Raw genomic sequence first — 21,170 nt, 5'->3', positions numbered from 1 at the left:
AAAAAAAAAAAAAAAAAAAAAAAAAAAAAAAAAAAAAAAAAAAGACCTTATCCCTGTCCTGGCAGGATTGTTAATTGGGAAGATGCATTGTGGGTGGAGGCTGAAGGGCCGCAGGTGCTGCGGGTTTGACTGTGACTTGGTGGATGGAGGACAGTGCTAGTGAGGAAAGAAGGAAAGGTGCCTGCAGACATTGTGCAGACAAGTGGGAAATAAGACTGGACTGAGGGCAAGGGGCCAGGTAAGAGAGGCCCCAAGAGCTGCAGAGGAGCCTGAACCAGACCTGCTGGGAGATGAGGGATGCTTGGAGGGGTCATGCAGGCAGGCCACTGATGAGAGCTGTGTCAGGGAGCTGGGTCTGCCTGCTGACTGGGCTGCAGGGGCCGCGGCCTGTGGCTGGAACAGCCCAGGATGTCTGCAGTGCTCCAGAAGTGAGGCACCAAGGGCGGGCCAGAGGGAAGTTGCCATAGGACCGTACAGCTGGAAAGACAGGAAGGTCAAGCGAGGACAGCACAGCCTCCAATTAGAAGTGCCCTGTAGCAACTAGAGAGAAAGAATTGAGATTTGGGAGTTGTCAGCAAAGGGATTGTAACTGAAGTCTCTAAAGAAGAGAACGGAAAATCGGACAGGGGCTGGGGCATAGCCTCAACAAAGGAGAGAGAAGGACATTCCGAAGGAACAACGGTTAGAGGCAGGAGAATCAGCAGAGGACATTGTCTCTCTAAGCTAAGAGTACAGAGAGCTTCCAGTGGGCATTTGCATAGAGTTCTCTGCAGGAAGGGTCAAGGAGGATGAGGCTGGGGTAAAGCTCTCCTGTCTGGTGGCAGAGGGTTCCCAGGGGACCTGGAGTGCCCTGGCGATGCAATAGGTTGGTGGATATCAAAGGGAGAGGGCATGTACATACATGTTAGAACACTTTGGCAGGGAGGCTGAACCCTGGGCTTATGCCTATAATTCTAGCATTTTGGGAGGCCGAGGTGGGCGGATTGCCTGAGTTCAGGGGTTCAAGACCAGCCTGGGCAACATGAGAAACCCCGTCTCTACAAAAAATTAGCCGGACATGGTGGTGTGCACCTATAGTCCCAGCTATTTGGGAAGCTGAGGTGGGAGAATCACCTGAGCTCAGGAGGTAGAGGTTGCAGTGAGCCAAGATCATTCCCCTGCACTCCAGCCTAGATGACAGAGTAAGACCCTGTCACCAAAAATAAAAAAAATAAAAAAAGAAAGAAAGAAAACTTTGGCAGGGAAAGGAAATGGGAGGGACCAAAGATAGTTGGCAGAGGGCCAGGTAAAGTGTCCCCTTGCCCCCGCATGGCACAGGTGGGTACTCTGCCTCTCTAAGGTGAGAGGTAGGTGCTATGGAGAAGGGGCTTTCAAAGGGTGAAACTTAACACCCAGATGCCCATTTCATCATCCTCATTTCCCATCTTTCCTCTGTCTACTCCAGTGTTCATGCTCTCTCTACTCCACTTTGCAGTTTTATACTTTAGGATATGTTGGATGATTGGCATTTCTGAATTTGAAAAGGAAGTAGTAATCATGAATAATTAGAAGATGGTTTTCTTTAAAGCCAAATGTGGTGGTGTGTGCATGTAGTCCTAGTTATTTGGGAGGCTGAGGTGAGAGGATCACTTGGGCCCAGGAGGTTGAGGCTGCAGTGAGCTGTGATTGCACCACTGCCCTCCATACAGTGCAGCTGGGGCAAAGCTCAACTCCAGCCTGGGCAACAGAATGAGACCCCATCTCAAAAAGAAAAAAGAATGTTAGCATTACTTATATTTAATGTTGTAATATTTGGTGGTCACAATTTAGACATGGGAAAGGAGACATATATTTAAAACTTCAGCTGCCAAATTGAGCTGGAGATTTTCTTAGAAGATATTATTTCCACTAGAGTAAAGTTACAAATAAGACAATTAAGAACTCAGTCCACTTTCTTTTGAGATGATAAAGATCGTCATTACTCTCTTAACCTAGAGTATTAAACAGCTATGTTTTTCCCACAATGGTAAAATCTTACTCTAAAAAAAGCTAAATTTAGAATAATTGCAATGATATGCATGTTAAGTCAATTAGGTATAATCTACACAGCATTAAAAAAGATCTGTGGGGAAAGTTCAAGAAAAATCTCTGAAAACTAATAATGTGTGATGTTTTTGCCTAAACATTTTAACAGACTGATATTCCACATCATTGTGAGATAATTTATAGCCTGAGCTGCAAAAATGTTGTCATTGTAATAAATGATGTATACTCTCTAGGACAATATAACCACAATGTTCAGTGGAATTAATAGCAGCATTTGTACAACGTGTGAAAAAGAGAAAGGAAAGTGAGAGCTCTGTAGCCTTTATTCATAGAAAGGCAATTTTTAAAAATCACCCAGAAATGTGCAGCCTTGTGCATCTATTGTTTAATCCAACACTCTTCCAAAAATAGTTACACAGTGCCAGGCCCTATGCTTGGGGCTGGGAATGTAGCACATAGAACACAGTGCCTTCCAAACTGCAGGTGGCCATGAAGTCAATTAAAGAGTCATAATTGGCAAGTTTCCAAATGAAATAGAGGCCAGGCATGATGGCTTATGCCTGTAATTCCAGCACTTTGGGAAGCTGAGGCGGATGGATCACCTGAGGTCAGGAGTTCGAAACCAGCTGGCCAACATGGTGAAACCCCATCTCTACTAAAAATACAAAAATTAGACAGGCATGGTGGTAGGCACTTGTAGTCCCAGCTACTCAGGGGGCTGAGGCATGAGAGTCACTTGAACCCAGGAGGTGGAGGTTGCAATGAGCCGAGATCATGCCACTGCACTCTATCCTGGATAATGGAGCGAGATGCTGTCTCAAAAAAAATAAAAAGAAAGAAAGAAATAGCAAATTCCACTTCTGGATACTCAGAAGAGTTGAAAGCAGGGACTTGGACAGATATTTGTACACCCATGTTCATAGCAGCATTATTCACAATAGCCAAGAGGTGGGAGCAACCTGAGTACCGATGGATGAATGGTTAAACAAAATGTGGTCCATCCATAGAGTGGAATCTTATTTCATCCTAAAAAGGAAGGGAATTGTGATACATGCTATCAGAATGTATCAAGACACTATGCAGCGTGAAATAAACCAGTCCCCAAAAGCACAAATATTCTAGGACTCCACTTACATGAAGTGCTTAGGGTTTTCAAATTCACAGAGACAGAAAGTGAAGGCTGGGGAGAGGGAGGAATAGGAAGTGAGTGCTTAATGGGCACAGAGTTTCAGTTTGGAATGATGAAAAAGTTCTGCAGATGAATGGTGATGTTGGTAGAAGAACAATGTGAATATCCTCATGCTTTATAACTGTGCACTTAAAGATGGTTACAATGGTGACTTTTATGTCGTGTGTACACACACATACACACACATATTAGGGAGATATTTTATAGTCTCCATATGTTGCCCAGGCTGGAGTGCAGTGGCTATTCACAAGTGCAGTCAGAGCACACTAGAGCCTCCAACTCCTGGGCTCAAGGGATCCTCCCTCCTCAGCCTCCCAAGCAGCTGAAACTACAGACACACACCACCATGCCTGGCTGTTGTGTATATTCTAACACAGTCTTTAACATGAAATGGAATAGACAATTTTGGAGTGCACTGAGCATAGTAAGAACGAGTATTTGTGCTGGAAACATTGGTCTTTACTTAAAGGGTACCTACGTGTGCTGAGTTGCGATATATAATACAAGCCATTTCTTGTTGTGGGTCACGGTCACAATCTTTTTTTTTTTTTTTGAGACGGAGTCTCGGTCTGTCACCCAGGCTGGAGTGCAGTGGCCGGATCTCAGCTCACTGCAAGCTCCGCCTCCTGGGTTCACGCCATTCTCCTGCCTCAGCCTCCCGAGCAGCTGGGACTACAGGCGCCCGCCACCTCGCCCGGCTAGTTTTTTGTATTTTTTAGTAGAGACGGGGTTTCCCCGTGTTAGCCAGGATGGTCTCGATCTCCTGACCTTGTGATCCAACCGTCTCGGCCTCCCAAAGTGCTGGGATTACAGGCTTGAGCCAACACGCCCGGCCTGGTCACGGTCACAATCTAAGAGACATTCGGACATATAATAATTGTACAGATAAACGTATAAATACAAATTATAAGCACCAAGGAACAAAGCTAGGTGGAAGGATTTCAAATTATTTCTGAGGCTCTGAACTGGACTAAAGAGGAAAAGAAGCTACCAGAACAGCCATGGGCAGAACAAGGGGTGGGTGACCACGTCAAGCAAGCTGTGGTAGGAGATCGGGAGGCCTGCTTGGATGGGACCTTGGAGAGCCTGTCAGGGGCTTCTGGTTTTACTCTAAGAGCAGAGAAAAGTTGACCTTCAGTTAATGTCATGGGCTTAATTGTGTCCTCCAAAAAATTAATCTGTTGAAGTCCTAACCGCCAGGACCTCAGAATGTGACCTTACTTGAAGATGGGGCCTTTACAGATGTAATCAAGTTAAAATGAGGGCATTAGGCTGGGCCCGAATCCAATATGACTGGTGTCCTTATAAGAAGGAGAAATTTGGACAGAGATGCACACAGAGGGAAGATAAAGTGAAGACACGGGGAGGAGGCAGCCACCTGCAAGCCAAGGAGAGGGGCCACAGAAGGATCCAGCCCTGCCCACACCTGGGTTTTAGACTTCTGACCTCCAGAACTGTGAGAAAATAAATTCCTGTTGTTTCAGGCCTCCAGCTGGTGGCACATTCTTAAGGGAGTCTGAGCAGATCAGTACAGTTAGTATAGAATCTCAGAGTCAATCCGGGTGTGGTGGCTCACGCCTGGAATCCCAGCACTTTGGGAGGCTGAGCCAGGCGGATCACCTGAGGTCAGGAGTTCGAGATCAGCCTGGCCAACATGGTGAAACCCCATCTCTACTAAAAATACAAAAATTAGACAGGCGTGGTGGTGGCATGGTGGCATGGTGGATGACAGGATGTCATCCCAGCTACTCAAGAGGCTGAGGCAGGAGAATCGCTTGAACCCAGGAGGTAGAGGTTGCAGTGAGCCAAGATCGTGCCCACCACAATCCAGCCTGGGCAACAAGAGTAAGACTCTGTCTCAAAAAAAAAAAAAAAAAAAAAAAAGAATCTCAGAGTCAAGAATTGGCTATTCCACAGATCACAGATGCGGCACCATTCACTACTCATATTAAAACATAAAATTTAGCTTCTCATGATAAAATTGTTACTCTATGAAATGAGAGGTAATCACTGATTCTGACAACCATAAGGGAACATTCAACTCTGTGGTCTCCAACCCATTTGCTGATGCAGCTGTCGTTTCTACAGCATCCCTGACAAATGGTCACTCTGCCCCTTTCAGTTCTGAAGCACTCCAATTATTAAAAAGATTGTTGTTTATTTTCATCCTAAATTGCCCTTGCCAAAGCATTCTTCACCAATCCTACTTTTGTCTGGTCAATTTCATCTCTCTCTGACCTGGTTCTGGCTTCTATCTCCTCTGGAACGTTGCAACAGTAGCCTGTGTCCTGGTTTACCCAGCCCTGCTTCATTACTCCAGGGTTAACTTACCCAAAGAGGCGCTAACTGATGTTCTCTCATTCTCTGCTGCCTACCATATTAAGTGCAAACATCTTGGCATGAACTTCAAGTCTATCTGCGCTGCTGCTGCAAATGCCATCTTTGGCATTCAACACCCCCCTGCCCCACTGTGCTCTCCAAAAACTCCACTTCACGACTCTCAGACGTGCCGTGCACTTGAAGGCTTTGAACCTTGGCCAGTGCTGTGCCCTAGTCCTGAGTGCCCACCTCCCCTGCCTGCCAGGGTAGGAGCTGCGCCATCAGCAGGGCCTCTGCAGTCATGAGTACATCTGCCCTTGTGCCAATCTGCTTTGCCTTGTGGGAACTTGTGTACAAGTCTGTCTCTCCTGGGAGATTATATGCCCCTAATGCCTGTCATGCTTGACACAAGATTGAAAGTAGTTGGCAGTGAGTAAATGCTGAGTGAACAAATGAACTCTGGACAAAAGTGGTTGCCCATTACACATGATAGGCTTTCAAATGCCTGGAAGAGAACCCACATCTTCTCCAGGGTAACATTCTCCATTTCTTCCCTGTCCATCATGTGACATTGTTTCTAGACCCCTTGTCTGGAGAGATGTCCATCCCACCCAACCAGATCCTTTTATCCTGAATCCTGAAGATTCAGGTACTCAGAACAGCATACAGTAACCTCAGAGCACTCCGACTTGGGTGGCATTTCCCTTTAGTAACTTGAATATTATAATTCTATTGATGCAACTGAAGCGTGTATTGTTTTTTTTTGTTTTGTTTTTTTGTTTTTTGTGTTTTTTTTGAGCAGCCAGGATGTGGACTGTAGGCTCCCTGTTGAACTTGCGGTCAATTATAAACCTATCAGTCTTTTAAAAATGAACTGCTATTGGATCTTCTCCATCCTGTACTGAGCTAATTGATATTTTAAAAATCGAATGACAAGATTTATCTTTACCCTTGTTAAATGCCATTTTGTTGGCTTCTGTCCATTTTAGCCAACCAAAATCTTGTAAACTCTTAAATCTGGCATTGTCATAGCAGTGAATGTGCCATAATGCACCCTTCAATGTCTCCTTCGTCCTTATAATTGATCACCAGGTTAGCAGTGCGGGAGGGGTGCAGAGTCCTGTATATGGCACTGGATGCCTGCCCAGCCACATCTCTATTGATCTGTTTCTCAGTGCTTTGGAAATACCTGTCTAAAAATGAAATCACCCCAACCGTTCGTTCACCCAGCCTATTTTCTTCTTCACTGTCCACAGGATTTTGTGAAGGAGCTTCGCCATTGCTTTGTAAATTTGGTCTGGTAACACAGAAAAAGAGGGAACGAGGTTGGTTTGGCTCTCAGGCGCCACTTTTCCTTCCAAGTGTTTACACACTAGCTCTTCAAAGATCTGTGAAAATTCTTGCTCAGAACCAATATTAATATCAAATGTATCATCTGTATTTTCCAGAATCCAACTTTTTCTGCTTTTTGGAAACTTATGACCTTTTTTCCCTTCCCAGTTTTCTGCGACTCCCATCTGGCAAAATTAGAGCTGGCTTGCTGAGGCCTGGAGAATGTATTCACAGTAACCGAACAGTCTCTTGCCATCTCTTGCCTTTCTTAGGCTCTTGGCAATTTTTCCCCAGGGATGTTTCTTCTATCCCTCCCAGTGTTAAGATTATTCTCCTTATTAGAGAAAAAGGAGGCTGGACGCAGTGGTTCACGCCTGTAATCCCAGCACTTTGGGAGGCCAAGGCAGGTGGATCACCTGAGGTCATGAGTTCGAGACCAGCCTGGCCAACATGGTGAAACCCCGTCTTTACTAAAAAAATTAACCAGTCGTGGTGGCATGTGCTTGTAATCCTAGCTACTGGGGAGACTGAGGCAGGAGAATTGCTTGAACCTGGGAGGTGGAGGTTGCAGTGAGCCGAGATCATGCCATTCATTGCACTCTAGCCTGGGCAACAAGAGTGAAACTCCATTTGAAAAAAAAAAAAAAGAAAAGAAAAAGAAAAAGAAAAAAAGCCTGCAGAGCGAAGTCCTAACCATGCAGACTGGCTTTCGGGGTCCTTCATGGCTCCCCTAATTCTTCCGGTTCTTTGGCCCCTGTCAATCCCTCTGCTTTTCATTTCCCAAACACCCCACAATTGTCTGCCCCTGGGGCTTTGGTTGTGAGATTCCTGCTGTTGGAAATGTCTTTCCACTCAGTCTGTGAGCTCCCTGGCCATGCCCCTGGCTGGGAGCCTCACACAGGGATGCATTTCTACAGCTTATCTTATGAAGGCGAGACATTGTCAGCCTGGCAAAGCCAGCTCCTTGTTTTCCCTTGTGTCATCGGGCCTGGATGGGCTGGGATGGGGGAGAGGCACTGGCTGAGAAACAGCACTATGTGATAAAGACGGCCTTATCAAGGGCCTCTACAGCTTCATTATCCTATTACACAATGTCAACACTGCAGAATCATGAACTTCAGACCCTTCCACAGATAATCTGTTAATAGTTCAAATGGATATGACAACTCTATTATCTAAGAAACCCAGTAGGCTATTTACCCAAAAGTGTTCCTAATGATTGGACTCTAGCAAAAGAATTTACATATTTTGAAGTATCTGAAGTGGTAAATTAAAAGCAATATTTGCTTGGCTAATTATTTTTAAAATGTCCTTGCAGGCCAGGCACAGTGGCTTACACCTGTTATCCCAGCACCTGAGGAGGCCAAGGTGGGCAGGTAGGTCCCTTGAACCCAGGAGTTTGAGACCAGCCTGGGTAACATGTTGAAAACTTGTCTCTATACAAAACACGAAAATTAGCCAAGCATGGTAGCATGTGCCTGTGGTCCCAGCTACTCAGAGGGCTGAAAGGTGGGAAGATTGCTTGAGCCTGAGAGGTCAAGGCTATAGTGAGCTGTGATCATGCCACTGCACTGCAGCCTGGGCGACAAAGCAAGATCCTGTCTCAAAAAAAAAAAAAAAGAAAAGAAAAGAAAAAGTACTTGCATTTAGGAAACTTGATGTTGTAATTGTCTCTAATTCATACAATAGTGCAGACACCACAGTAGATTACAAATGAATTTCCAACTGTAGCATCTCCACCAATCAATGGGATTTCCAGGGCATTTTGTTCATTCACTCCATTGTGTTGCCTGTAAGGTTTTATGGCAATTCCTGGCATGCCACAGGCTAACCACAGAGCAAATAAGCTAATATTAGAGCAACCACTCATCCCAGAGGGCCTGGGACAGCCGGGTTTAGGCCTTTGTCCTGGGTGCTCATTAATAGTACTCCTTTGAGGCCAGACACAGTGACTCACGCCTATAATCCCAGCACTTTGGGAGGCCGAGGAGGGCAGATCACGAGGTCAGGAGATCGAGACCATCCTGCCAACGTGGTGAAACCACTTCTTTACTAAAAATACAAATATTAGCCTGGCGTGGAGGCACACACCTGTTGTCCCAGCTACTCAGGAGGCTGAAGCAGGAGAATCGCTTGAACCCAAGAGGTGGAGGTTGCAGTGAGCCAAGATCACGTCACTGCACTCCAGCCTGGGTGACAGAGCAACTCTGTCTAAAAAAAAAAAATTACCCCTTTAACTCAGGAAAGTATTCTGGTTTGGATGAGAAATTGTATGGCCATCCTAGTTAATAAAGATTTAGAATCTTTCCATAGTGTGCATTGAAAGAAGATTATCTAGATTGATACAGGTTATGCTTCAAATGCTATCATAAGCTGCCTGACAATATCAAAGTTACAAGAAATAAAAAGAAATGTTCAGAAACCTGGATTTGTATCAGGAACGTTCAGGAAAAGGCCCACTACTGAGGCTTGCCTGGTCCCCTCCCATCATCTCCTTCACAGGCTTTTGCATCCTGGTGTTCTAGAGATGCTGCACTTCTTCCTAATTAATGGAGGGTGCAGGAACTCTTGCACGTATTTTTGCCATGGTCCCAGGACTCCAGATACACCAGAGAGTCGGGCAAAGGTCCTCAGCGTCCTTCTGGAAGTCAACTCGATAAGAAGTTGCTCCCCTAACTCCCTTACGGGCTTGGTCACCGGTTCTTCATCACAGACAGTTGCTGAGAACTGACCCTGGGCTCACACATTTCACCACACTGAGTACCCCTGCTATGCCAGGAACAGGAGACACAGTGGGGAACAATGCACCATCCCATGCCCGAGGGTCTCACAGCCCAGAGGGGAGCAAACACCCTGCAGGTTACACTCACACAGGCCCTCAGTCACCATCAGGTGCTGGCTCCAGTCCCTGCTGCAAGCCTAGCTGGTGCTGCCCACACCAGGACCAGAGGGGCAGGGGCCTGGCCCGAGGTCACGACGTTGGTAAATGGTAGAGCTGGGATTTAAATCCAGGCCTGTCAGGCCCAAACCCTCACTTTTCTGCTTTGAGCAGCCACCTCTTCAACGGAAGATGCAATAAGAGAGCTGGTGGGGGTGGAGGGCTTGGGGAAGGGCAGATTCTACCGGAGCATGCAAGCTGACACCCTGGCTGGGGACAGGTAGGATAACAGTTCCCTACGATAGGGTGGGGCCGCAGGCCTCCTGCTGTGGGTACAGACCCAGGTTTAGCTGTGCTTGCCCCGCAAGGCATATTTGGAAAGTGTTTGTTGCTTGGGTTTGGGACCAATAGACACATGGGAATTACTGAACCCCCGGGGCAGTGGCGAACTGAGGAGTCCAGAAGTCAAAAGCAGGGGAGCATACCTCCAGCCTTAATGGGTCTGGGAGATGACAGGTATGGAGAGGAGGCGGGAAAGAGGCTAGAAATGCATACTCAGTATGTCTGGAAACTGATGAGACACCCAGCTCTGTTAACATCAAAGAGGGGACAGGGAGCTCAAACTGAAGGCATCTGGCCCCATTGCAGCAAGCCTGGGACTCCACACTAATGGGCTGGGCTTAGTCTATGGGCAATGGGAGCCCCTTGGAAGCCACAGAATTAGAACTGTGCTTCAGGAAGACTGATGAGAAGTGTACATACCTGGGCCAGGGAACATGAGGCATGAAGACAAAACTAGTGGGACCTGTTCCAGGTGAGGTAGTGTGAGCCTGGGTTGGGCTGGCAGCCATCCTCCCAGCCGTGGGGTGGGGAGCTGGCCCCCCAGACCACACTGCTGATGCAGAAGAAGCCAAGGGAGGATCTGGGGTCTAGAGGGCAGGAGTGGCGGGCGGTGTGGGAATCAGGAAGTGAGTGCAGGGGGAGGGCATGGCCTTAGCAGTGAGGATGCTATGCAGCATGGGAGGCACCCCCCATGAGCAAGGGCAGGGCCTTAGGGCTAGACCTGGCTAGGAAACAGGTGGTGGGGGAGGAGAAAGGCACTGGGAAACCCACCTGAGGGGGTGGTGTCAGGAGGGGAAGAGCCAAGCACGCTACATGGGAGGAGGAAAGAATTAGAAGCTGGGGACGAGTCAAGGAGAAGGGAGGCAGCCAGTGGAACAGGCATCCAGAGAACTGAGCTGGACCCAAGCACTATACGGGGGCGGGGGCGGGTGTCCTTGGAAAGAAAGAGAGATGCTTCATCACCCGGGAGAGGAAGGTTAAAGGATGAGGTAGATGAAATGCCACAGGAAATGTGAGGCTTCAACCATTCACTCTACAAACACAGGTGTTGCTTAACGACGGGATACGTCCTAAGAACTATGCTGTTACACAATTTCATTGTTGTGCGAGCATCGTAGAGTGCACTTACACAAGCCTAGATGGTACAGCCCACTACACAGTTAGGCTACATGGTACAGCCCATTGCTCCTAGGCTGCAAACCTGCATGACAGGTTGCTGTACTGAATATCGTAGGCCACTATAATACAATGGTAAGTATTTGTGAATGTAAACATCTCTAAACAAATAAAACGTATACTAAAAATACAGTGTCATAACCTTACGGGGCCACCATTATACGTGCAGTCCATCACTGACCCACTCATCATGATGCAGCACATGACCACTTCTTGGCAACATAAGCATTCTTGTTAACAGGAAGCTCTAGCAGTGCCTTTCCAGGGAAAGGTGGTGCCTGGAGTATTGAGTTTGCCTCGGCTCCTCATACCCACAGGACAGAGAGGATGGAAGAGAAACAACCTCCATACCACTTCAAACTGGAAAATAGGAAAAGGGGAGATACAGTCTCATCTGCCCCAGACAAGCTGAACTCAAAGGCAGCAAGGGTGGGCAGCCAAGGAGCAACCTACTTCCCCCACAGAGAACCCCCAAAGGCTTAGGAATGGGCAGGACCAGGTACCTCTCATGGTAGGGGCACAAGAGGGTGTGCTTAAGAAACTGCTGTGGATCGAACTGTGCTCCCTTCCAAATTCATACACTGAAAACCCAACCCCCAATGTGACTGTATTTAGAGATGGGTCCTTTAGGAAGTAATTAAGGTTAAATGAGGTCTTAAGGGTGAGGCCCTGATCTGTTAGGATTGGTGACCTTATAAAAAGGGAGCGAGAGATATATATTTCTTGCTTTCTCTCTGCCATGTGAGGACACAGCAAGAAGGTGGCAGTCTGCAAGCCAGGAAGAGAGCCCTCACCAGGAACCAACCATGCTGGCACCCTGACTAGACATCAAGCCTCCGGAATACTGAGAATACATTTCTGTTGTTTGAGCCACCCAGTCTGTGGTCTATGGTATTTTGCTATGGCAGCCCAAGGTGACTAAGACAGAAGCAGATAGATTCCTCCCCAGTCTCCTTCCTCTCCCTGTGAAGATTGGAGTTTCAATCTGTTAAATAGGTGAACCAAGGGGTTCTCTACACAAAGGCATACCAGAGGGGAGGGGAAGCATCCTGAAGATGGCAAATAAATGATAGCCTGATGCTGAACGATGATACCTCACCCCAGCTCCTTCCCACCCTCAGCTTGCAGAAAATTGGCAGCCAGGCGTCTGCTGTCCAGGCAAGAGAGTAGAAGGACCTTTCTTAGGGAATATAACAAAGTCTTGTGGAAAGACCTAGAGGTTGGGCAGGTTGGGAAATAGAGTGAAGTTCGCCTGTTGACAGGTCTCATCTGTAGACTCAGGGCTTGCAGGTAGTGTTTGAATGTTCCCCCTCTAAGATTTTAATGGAGAGCCAAGAATCTGAACATTTGAGAAAATATAAAAGTCACAAAAAACGGTAGAATGAGGGGGTATGAGGAAATAGACAACACAGAGAACAGAAGGAAATAAAACTATTATTTATATCCTAATAGGTCAAAGTTATTGCATCCACAAAACAAGAATGCTATTTATAAAATTAGATGATAAAATGTCTTTGAAAATTAAAAATATGGTTATAGAAATACAATCCCCACAGCAATGTCTACTGATAGAGTTGAAGAAATCTCCCAGAAAAATAGAACAAAAAAGACAAAGCTACACATAATACAGGAAGAAAAAAATGGGATATCATATTGGGAAGTTCAGCATCTGAATAACAAGTTTCAGGAAGAGAGAAATGAAGAAAATAGAGGAAGGGAAATCATCAAAGAAACAATTCAAGAAAATTTTCCAAAACGAAGAAACATGACACATGAATTTCTAGATTGAAAGAGCCTGAGTGCCCAGCACATTGGAGGAAAAACAAAACAAAATACCACCACTAAATGTTATTTATACCCAGCAAATGTTATATCCATCAGATATTATATGCACCAAATGTTTTAGAACATTGAGGATAGGAAAACATTCAAAAAGCTTCCAGAGAGAAACAACAGTCTCAGACAAAGAATTAAGAATTAGAATGACATTGGATTTCTAAACAGTAATGATATGAGCTAGAAAACAACAGATAAATGCAAAGAATAAATTTTTGAGGGAAAAATTGTTTTAACCTGTAATTAAAGACCCAGATGCACCATCAAATCATGTGTGCAAGTGGAATAAAGACATTTCTAGTCACACGAGATCTCAGAAACTTAGCTCTTCTGTGCCTCCTTTCTCAGGAAGCTACTGCAGGATGTGCTCCACCAAAATGAGGGAGTTGCCAAGAAAAATTACATGGGATTCAGAAAACAAGGAATCAACACAGGAGAGAAATAAAAGGAATTCCCAGGAAGTGGATGGACAGTAACAATCATGCTAACAGGCAGCCAGTCCAGACTGCAGTGGGAGAACAGAGGCTCTGGAGAAATGCCATCAAGAAGCTGAAATTAAAAGCTGTCAGAAAGAGATCTGCATATAAGGCAGAATAGTTGGGGATAACTTAGTGAATGATACATAGAAAATAGAAGACAGTAATTTACTACAGGAAAAACAAAAAAAAATTCTAAGAAAGGAAATTCAATCACACAATATGGCTTAACTTTGAGTAGTGTTTCATAGTCATAGTAATATAACCACATACTGGCCAAATTTTAAAATTCTGACATGACTGTATTAGGAAGAGGAAGGGTATGTATCCACATGTGAGTATGGAGTAAACGATGTGAGTGAGAACTAAATCTTCATCTTCCTGGTGGAACATTAGCAGGTTAAAAAATGCCTGTCCCAGACCTTTTTAAATTGGTGCCTTTCAAATTGGTGGTTCATTCCCGTAATCCTAACACTTTATGAGGCTGAGGCAGTTGAGCCCAGGAGTTGAAGACCAGCTTTGGCAACATAGTGAGACCCTGTCTCTATAAAATAAAATAAAAAGGCAAAAATTAGCCAGGCATGGTGGTGTGTGCCTACAGTCTCAGCTGCTCAGGAGGCTGAAGGGAGAGGATCACTGCAGCAAGCCTCAACCTGGGCAACAGAGCATGAGCCTGTTTCAAAACAAAAAGCAAAACAAAACAAATCCCCCCACAAAAATGCTTGGACTTGGACAATCAGGAAGTAGCAGTATATACATGTTATTTCAAGAAAGGTAAAGGCAGTGGGCGTGGTGGCTTATGCTTCTAATCCCAGCATTTTTGGAGGCCGAGGTGGGCGGATTGCTTGAGGTCAGGAGTTTGAGACAAGCCTGGTCAACATGGTGAAACCCCGTCTCTACTAAAAATACAAAAATTAGCTGGGCACGGTAGCAAGCAGCTGTAATTCCAGCTACTAGGGAGGCTGAGGCAGGAGAATCGCTTGAACCTGGGATGCAGAGGTTGCAGTGAGCCAGGATCGTGCCACTGCACTGCAGCCTGGGTGACAGTGCAAGACTCCTCTCAAACAAACAAACAAAAACAAACAAAAAAAGAAAGAAAGGTAAAGGCATACCGAAAGGCAAGGATAACATATTCGGAAGTGGTAACTGCTTCCTGGAGGAGGGAAGAACACTAGGGGTGGTATGGGAAATGAGGGGAGGGAACTGCAACTTCTTTGTCTTAAGCCTTGTAGAACTGTTTGGTTTTGGTTTTGGTTTTGGTTTTGGTTTTTGTTTTCTGAGATGGAGTTTTGCTCTGTTGCCCAGGCTGGAGTGCAGTGGTGCAATCTCAGCTCACTGCAATCTCCACCTCCCAGGTTCAAGCAATTCTCCTGCCTCAGCCTCCTGAGTAGCTAGGATTACAGGCACACGCCACACGCTCGGCTAATTTTTGTATTTTTAGTAGAGACAGGGTTTCACCATGTTGGTCAGGCTGGTCTCGAACTCCTGATCTTGTAATCCACCCACCTCGCTCTCCCAAAGTGCTGGGATTACAAGCGTCAGTCACTGCGCCCGGCCTCTTTCTTTTCTTTCTTTTTTTTTTTTTGAGACGTAGTCTCGCTCTGTCACCCAGGCTGGAGTGCAGTGGTGTGATCTCGGCTCACTGCAAGCTCCACCTCCTGGGTTCACGCCATTCTCCTGCCTCAGCCTCCCGAGTAGCTGGGACTATAGGCACCCGCCACCACGCCCGGCTAATTTTTTGTATTTTTAGTAGAGACGGGGTTTCACCGAGTTAGCCAGGAATTTTGTGTATTTTTAGTAGAGGCAGGGTTTCACTATATTGGCCAGGCTGGTCTTGAGCTCCCAACCCCTCAGGTGATCCACCCAATTTGGCCTCCCAAAATGCTGGGATTATAGGCATGAGCCCCATGCCCGGCCAGTTTCACAGGTGTTGATATTTCCTCCATTTATAACAAATAGAATTGCTTCCTTTCAACTTCATCTGTAAGGGCTCTGAGGAGAATCTCTTCTATATATTTAATCTATGAATGGCTGTGTTACCTGCTAAGATTTCATTTTTTCTTGTAGGACATTTTATTGCACCATTTTAAAATACTGGAAAATATTCTTAAAAAATAGCCTTAGTTTTGAAAAATCATGTTTTAGTTGGAACAATATAAACATAAACTGTATCATGAAACTGTGCTGTGAAAATCCTCCTTCTCTAAATATTATTCTTGTGTCAAAACTATTAATATTCTTATAATGGGTCCTGGATGAATCTACAAAATGTTTTATTCAAGGTCCTTGAAATGACCTTGAATTGCTCTCCCAATACTGTCATTACACAAAGGAGAGAAGAAGCTAATAAGTTGTATGCATGTCTTAGGCACGCCTTTCAAATTGGTGCAAAAATCATGTGAAGTAAAATACATATCATAGTCATGAAAACGCAACTTCCACATGGCGGCTGGGCCAGTCTCTAAAACACAACTCTAACACAATCATTCTCCAGATCAAAAGCCCCTGGGTTCCCTGTTGCCCGGCATGAGGAGTAAGCCCAGCCCATGGGCCTGCCATCATGGTGCCGGGTCAACCTTGCTAGCGTGGGATCTGTCACGTCCGTCCATGCCTCAGCCTACTTGCCTGTGAAGTGAAGCACTTGCTGTGCTCTGGGTCTGCCTCACTCTTTCCATCACACATCTTAAGTGTCCCTTCCCGCTGCTCCACATTTCCCAAGTCACCACCGCTCAAGTTCATCTCAAATGCCAGTGTTCTGGGAGCCGGCTCTTCCCTCCCTGCCATAGGCCCTATCTCCCTCCTCTGAACGCCTCAGTACCTAGTACTTATCGAGGTCTGTGGCAGTCCTCTGTGGCCTTGCCTAGTTCACCTACTGAGCTCTGCACTCCCTGAGAACAGAGATCGGATCCCTCCTGGATGCTCTGTAATTAGGAAACAGATTTGACTTGAAGACATAGCCTTATGCCTGTTTCAAGGCTCCTGTAACTTTTCACGAAGGCTGTGATGCTCTGCCTCTGTGTCCTGGGCAGTGCGCCAGCAAACTGCATTCCTAATTACATAACAGTATTCAAATGCATGTCAGTATGAAAAGAGGAATCAACTCTATTTTGTATCTTTTTTTTTAAAACAGAAAAGCTTTTTTCTGATCACTGGACTACTTTCCATTTTAAGCTAATTAGTAAATTGCATTTTTGGCTCTTTAACTGGCTAGGTTAAATTTAGCTCATCTTTTCCCTTAAAGTCAAGCTGTCAGTGGGTTTTGCAATTAAAATTTCCACTCTCAACTTTCATTCTCATTCAAGAGGATGCTGGCAAACTACCCCCTCCTTCTGCCCTTCCTTCCTTAAGCTTCTCCCCTACTCAAGGCTTCACACGGACATGGGAAAATGGCCCCTTACCCCTAGGGCTGCAGGGCACTACAAGCATGGCCCTCACCAGCAGGCGGGGCATCCGCTCAAGGGTGCACACGTCGCTCAGCCGTGCCACTGAGCACCCAGCCTATCCCAGTGGAGCTATTGAAAATATGCGGCATCCTATGTGGCCAGGGCTAGAGCAGGGGCTTGGAGGGCCCCTGCCGTGCCAAGCATGAACCCTTGAGTGGGTGGATATGGGGAGGTCTGAGGAGTCCCAGAGGAGGGGGGTGGGGGAAGGAAAAAGGGTACACTTGGGAGGCATCGAGGATAGGGCAACATTATAGAAATACTGGGCATTACAGAAACATTTGCATCTGTTAACAATTGCCATGGCCAAACCAGGGTATTCCAGCTGACTCTGGGCCCTGCCAGGCCCCAGAGGTGCCTAAGAACAACATGGTGAGGAGCGTGGATGTGGGTTAGGGTGGAGGTCACAAGGCCACCCTGTCGCTGTGACCAGAGTCATTCTAGAGCCCGGCAAAGTTCCCCCATGCCTGGACTCCTGCTTCTCATCTCCAACCCCTCTACTCTTTGCTTGGAGCTCTCTGTCATCCTCCCTTCTTCCCTGACTCCCCTGGAGTCCTGCCAAGGGCTCTTCTCCTGACCCAGGCTCTTTCTGCCCACCCCCAAGTGTGGTTCAGAGACCCCCCACGCCTGGCCCAGTACCCCAGCCCCTCAGTAGGACAGACTGAAGGAGGGAGTGGGGGAAGATGCTCACCCAGCTGTCGTGAAGCAGAAGACAAGAGGCCAGGCCTCCCCTGTGAGAGCCGCCCAGCTGCCCCTCCTCCAAGGGGAGATGGGGAGGCAGAGGCTGGCTTTATGAGCAGAGCGCTGGTATCCCACTTCCCTCGTGGCCATTAAGCAAGATGGGCTGGGGCTTTCCAAGAAGAGAGAAGGAGGCATCCATTATGCAGGCTCTAATGAGTCTCAGGTCCCAGGTCTCTGAGGACGTGGGAAGGGCCAGGGACGGGAAGCGTTGCCCACCTCAGCCTGGCTGCTCCTCTTCCTATCCAGGCTCCTGCTTTCTGCCACAAGATCCTGCGCATCTGGGTGATGGCAAGTAGGGCAGACGGGGCGCCCCAGGGGGACGGCTGCAGTTAGTGAAATGAGCTCCGTGACCCGGGAGTTCTGTAGAGCGCAGAGGGGATCCAGAAGCAAGTGCCTGCCTCTTTGTAGTCAGACGGCATTTTGATGGAGAATTGCCTGGGGGAGAACGGGAAAACCTTTTTCCTCTTCCAGCGGCAGGTCCTGGGCAACGTCCACCCCTCTCTGGGCCTGAGGCAGGTAGATTCTGGGACCTCCTGGGGTCTTTGCAGCCTGGGCTCCGGTGGCCCTAGCTGTGCGAGAGGCTCCCCAGTGCCTGTCTACGGAATAGTGAGGAAAATGTAGAGGGAGTTTGTCATGAAATAAAATGTATTTTAATTTCAGAACTTCGGCTTATTCTGAGATTGTGCATCTGGCATTGGTGATAAAGTAGCCTTGCTTTTATGAAATAATGATGGCCAGAGTAGATGGTCATTACTTTTGAGTGTATTTATTTACCAAAACAAAAAGTTGGCATGTGCAGGGTGTGTGGGGAGGTGTGAAAGTCTGTGAGTCATTGTTTAGCCCCGAGGCCTGAGTCCTGAAGGACTGTGGGCTTTGGTGGCTGTAAGCCTCAGAGGGGTGTGGAGGAGGAGAGAACACAGTCACGCACCCCATCTGTAGGAACATTTCTGTGGGGATGGCCTGTGACCGCTCTGCACCCAGGATGTTCAAGATGCAAAGCCTTCTGAACCATGGACAGGGAAGGGAGAAAGTCTTGTATTTTATTCGTTCAAGGTGCTCTTACAGTCACAGAACCTGCTCCTTGTCTGCCAAGCATCAGAGCACCATGGGTCAAACAGTGGGTTGTGACCCACTAATGGGTCATAAAATCAATTTAGCAGGGACTGAGACGAGCATTGTTCAAATGAAATGTGAAATATAGCAGAAAATATGAGAATTATGTTAATGCTATATGTAGATATGAAATAAAGCAAGTATTGATTCATGAACCATTTGCTCGACTTCTAGTATAAAGCAATAAAAGTCCTAAAAAACTCCTGCAGACAACACAAATGCTACACAAAATAATACAAAACAAAGCCTGGAGGGCTTTGGAGAGTTGACAAAAGCAGGCAGGCTTTGGAGCAATGTCCAAACCTAGGGAGAGGAATCACCCCACAGGGGTGAGTTTCGCATTTTCACAGCTCTGTCTTAAGCGCAGCCCCATGTGTGGTGGTAGCACGAGGTGACCACGTCCCAGTAGAAAATCTGTTGTCTGGACAGAGGAAGCAAGAGAAGAAGCCCTGGACAGCCATGGTTATTAGAGAATGGGGAGAAACCCAAGAAAAGAGGTAGCCAGAGAAGGGGAACCCCAAATTTAGCATGTAAACTCTGCCCAACTCTCTGACTGGCTCCCAAACACACAGCTTGCAAGGCATATTAAAAGCAGTCTGGCCGAGCACGGTGGCTCAAGCCTGTAATCCCAGCACTTTGGGCAGCCAAGGTGGGCGGATCATGAGGTCAGGAGATTGAGACCATCCTGGCTAATACGGTGAAACCCCGTCTCTACTAAAAAATACAAAAAACTAGCCAGGCAAGGTGGCGGGCGCCTGTAGTCCCAGCTACTCTGGAGGCTGAGGCAGGAGAATGGCGTAAACTCGGGAGGCGGAGCTTGCAGTGAACTGAGATCCGGCCACTGCACTACAGCCTGGGTGACAGAGCGAGACTCCGTCTCAATAAATAAATAAATAAATAAATAAATAAATAAATAAAAGCAGTCTGAACTGAGGGCTGAGCCCCCGCTCACCACAAGTGTCACAAAGTTTGAAGTGTGAGTCTAACCAAGTTAATTGCTGAAACAACCACATCAACACTATTAAACAATATGACACAATCCAGAGTGTACAACACGGACCAATCACAACATCCAGGATACAATCCGAAATTACTCAACTTACAAAGAGCCAGAAAAATGCAACCCATTCTCAAGAAAACAGTCAATCGACACATACCAATCCTAAAATAACTCAGATACTGAAAAGATTAGACAAGAACTTTAAAGCAACTGTTATAACAATATTCAATGAAGCAATGAAAACTGTGTTGTAATAAAAGGTATGACATAGCTGAGAAACAGAAAATATGAAAAGGAACCAACTGGCAGCGTTGTTTTTTGTTTTGTTGTTTGTTTGTTTTGTTTTTTGTTAGTTCTGAGACAGGGTTTCACTGTGTCACCCAGGCTGAAGTATGGTGGCGTGATCATGGTTCACTGTAGCCTCAATCCCCCAGACTCAAATGATCCTCCCACCTCAGCCTTCCAGGTAGCTGGAACTACAGGCACACACCACCATGCCTGGCTAATTTTTGTATCTTTTGTGGAGATGGGGTTTCACCATGTTGCCCAGGCTGGTCTCAAATTCCTGGGCTTAAGTGACCCACCTGCCTCAGACTCTCAAAGTGCTAGGATTATAGGTATGAGCCATGGCGCCCAGCCTGGCAGAATTATTTGTAATAGCCAAAAAAAATGGAAACAATCCACGTCTCTTAACTGACGAATGATTAGGCAAATGTGGTATATCCATGCGATGAGCTGTTACTCGGTCATAAAAGGAGTGAAGTACTCATACAGGCGTCAACACGGATGAACCTTGAAAACGTTATGTTAAGTGAAAGAAGCCACATACAAGTGACCATAATCCCATTTATAAGAAACGTCCAGAATAGGCAAAACCATAGAGACAGAAAGTAGATTAATGGCTGCCCAGAGACCGAGGGGAAGGGAAGATGAGGACCAATTGCTAATGGGTATGGGGTCTCTTTTCAGGGTGATGAAAAATATGCTCGAATAAATAAAAAGGCAAGACATCTCAGCCATTGACTCTGCAAAATTCAGCATCTAGTGGGTGAGACAGATACTGATCATTATAATATCAGTGGAAACTGCTGCAAGGAAGAGTAAGAAAGGGAAGAAATTAATGTTTCTTGAGCACCTCCTATGTTCAAGGCCCTGTGCTCAGCATATTACACAGTTCAATAATTCTTGTTACTTCGTCAGGTTATAGTAACATCCCTGTTTTACAATTGGAGAAAATGAGGCCCAGGGAGGTAAAGTAACTGAGCTAATACTATGGACTGAACATTTGTTCCTCCCAAAATTC

At 46.4% G+C, this 21,170-nt stretch overlaps 1 protein-coding gene across 1 annotated transcript in view; it reads right to left on the bottom strand.

Annotated features, from left to right (window-relative positions):
- EML1 (echinoderm microtubule associated protein like 1) overlaps positions 1 to 18,763 on the bottom strand; it is a 174,635-nt gene extending 155,872 nt beyond the window's left edge. Inside the window, exon 1 of the mRNA XM_025392377.1 lies at positions 17,705 to 18,763. The gene's annotated coding sequence lies outside the window, so the exon portion shown is untranslated. The remainder of the gene's footprint in view (positions 1 to 17,704) is intronic.
- Between the last annotated feature and the right edge of the window lie 2,407 nt (positions 18,764 to 21,170).

The sequence above is a fragment of the Theropithecus gelada genome, chromosome 7b (genome assembly GCF_003255815.1).
Source record: "Theropithecus gelada isolate Dixy chromosome 7b, Tgel_1.0, whole genome shotgun sequence".
In the NCBI taxonomy this organism is placed as follows: Eukaryota; Metazoa; Chordata; class Mammalia; order Primates; family Cercopithecidae; genus Theropithecus; species Theropithecus gelada.
Note: the sequence above shows the minus strand (reverse complement) of the source record. Positions and strands in the feature narration are given on the sequence as shown.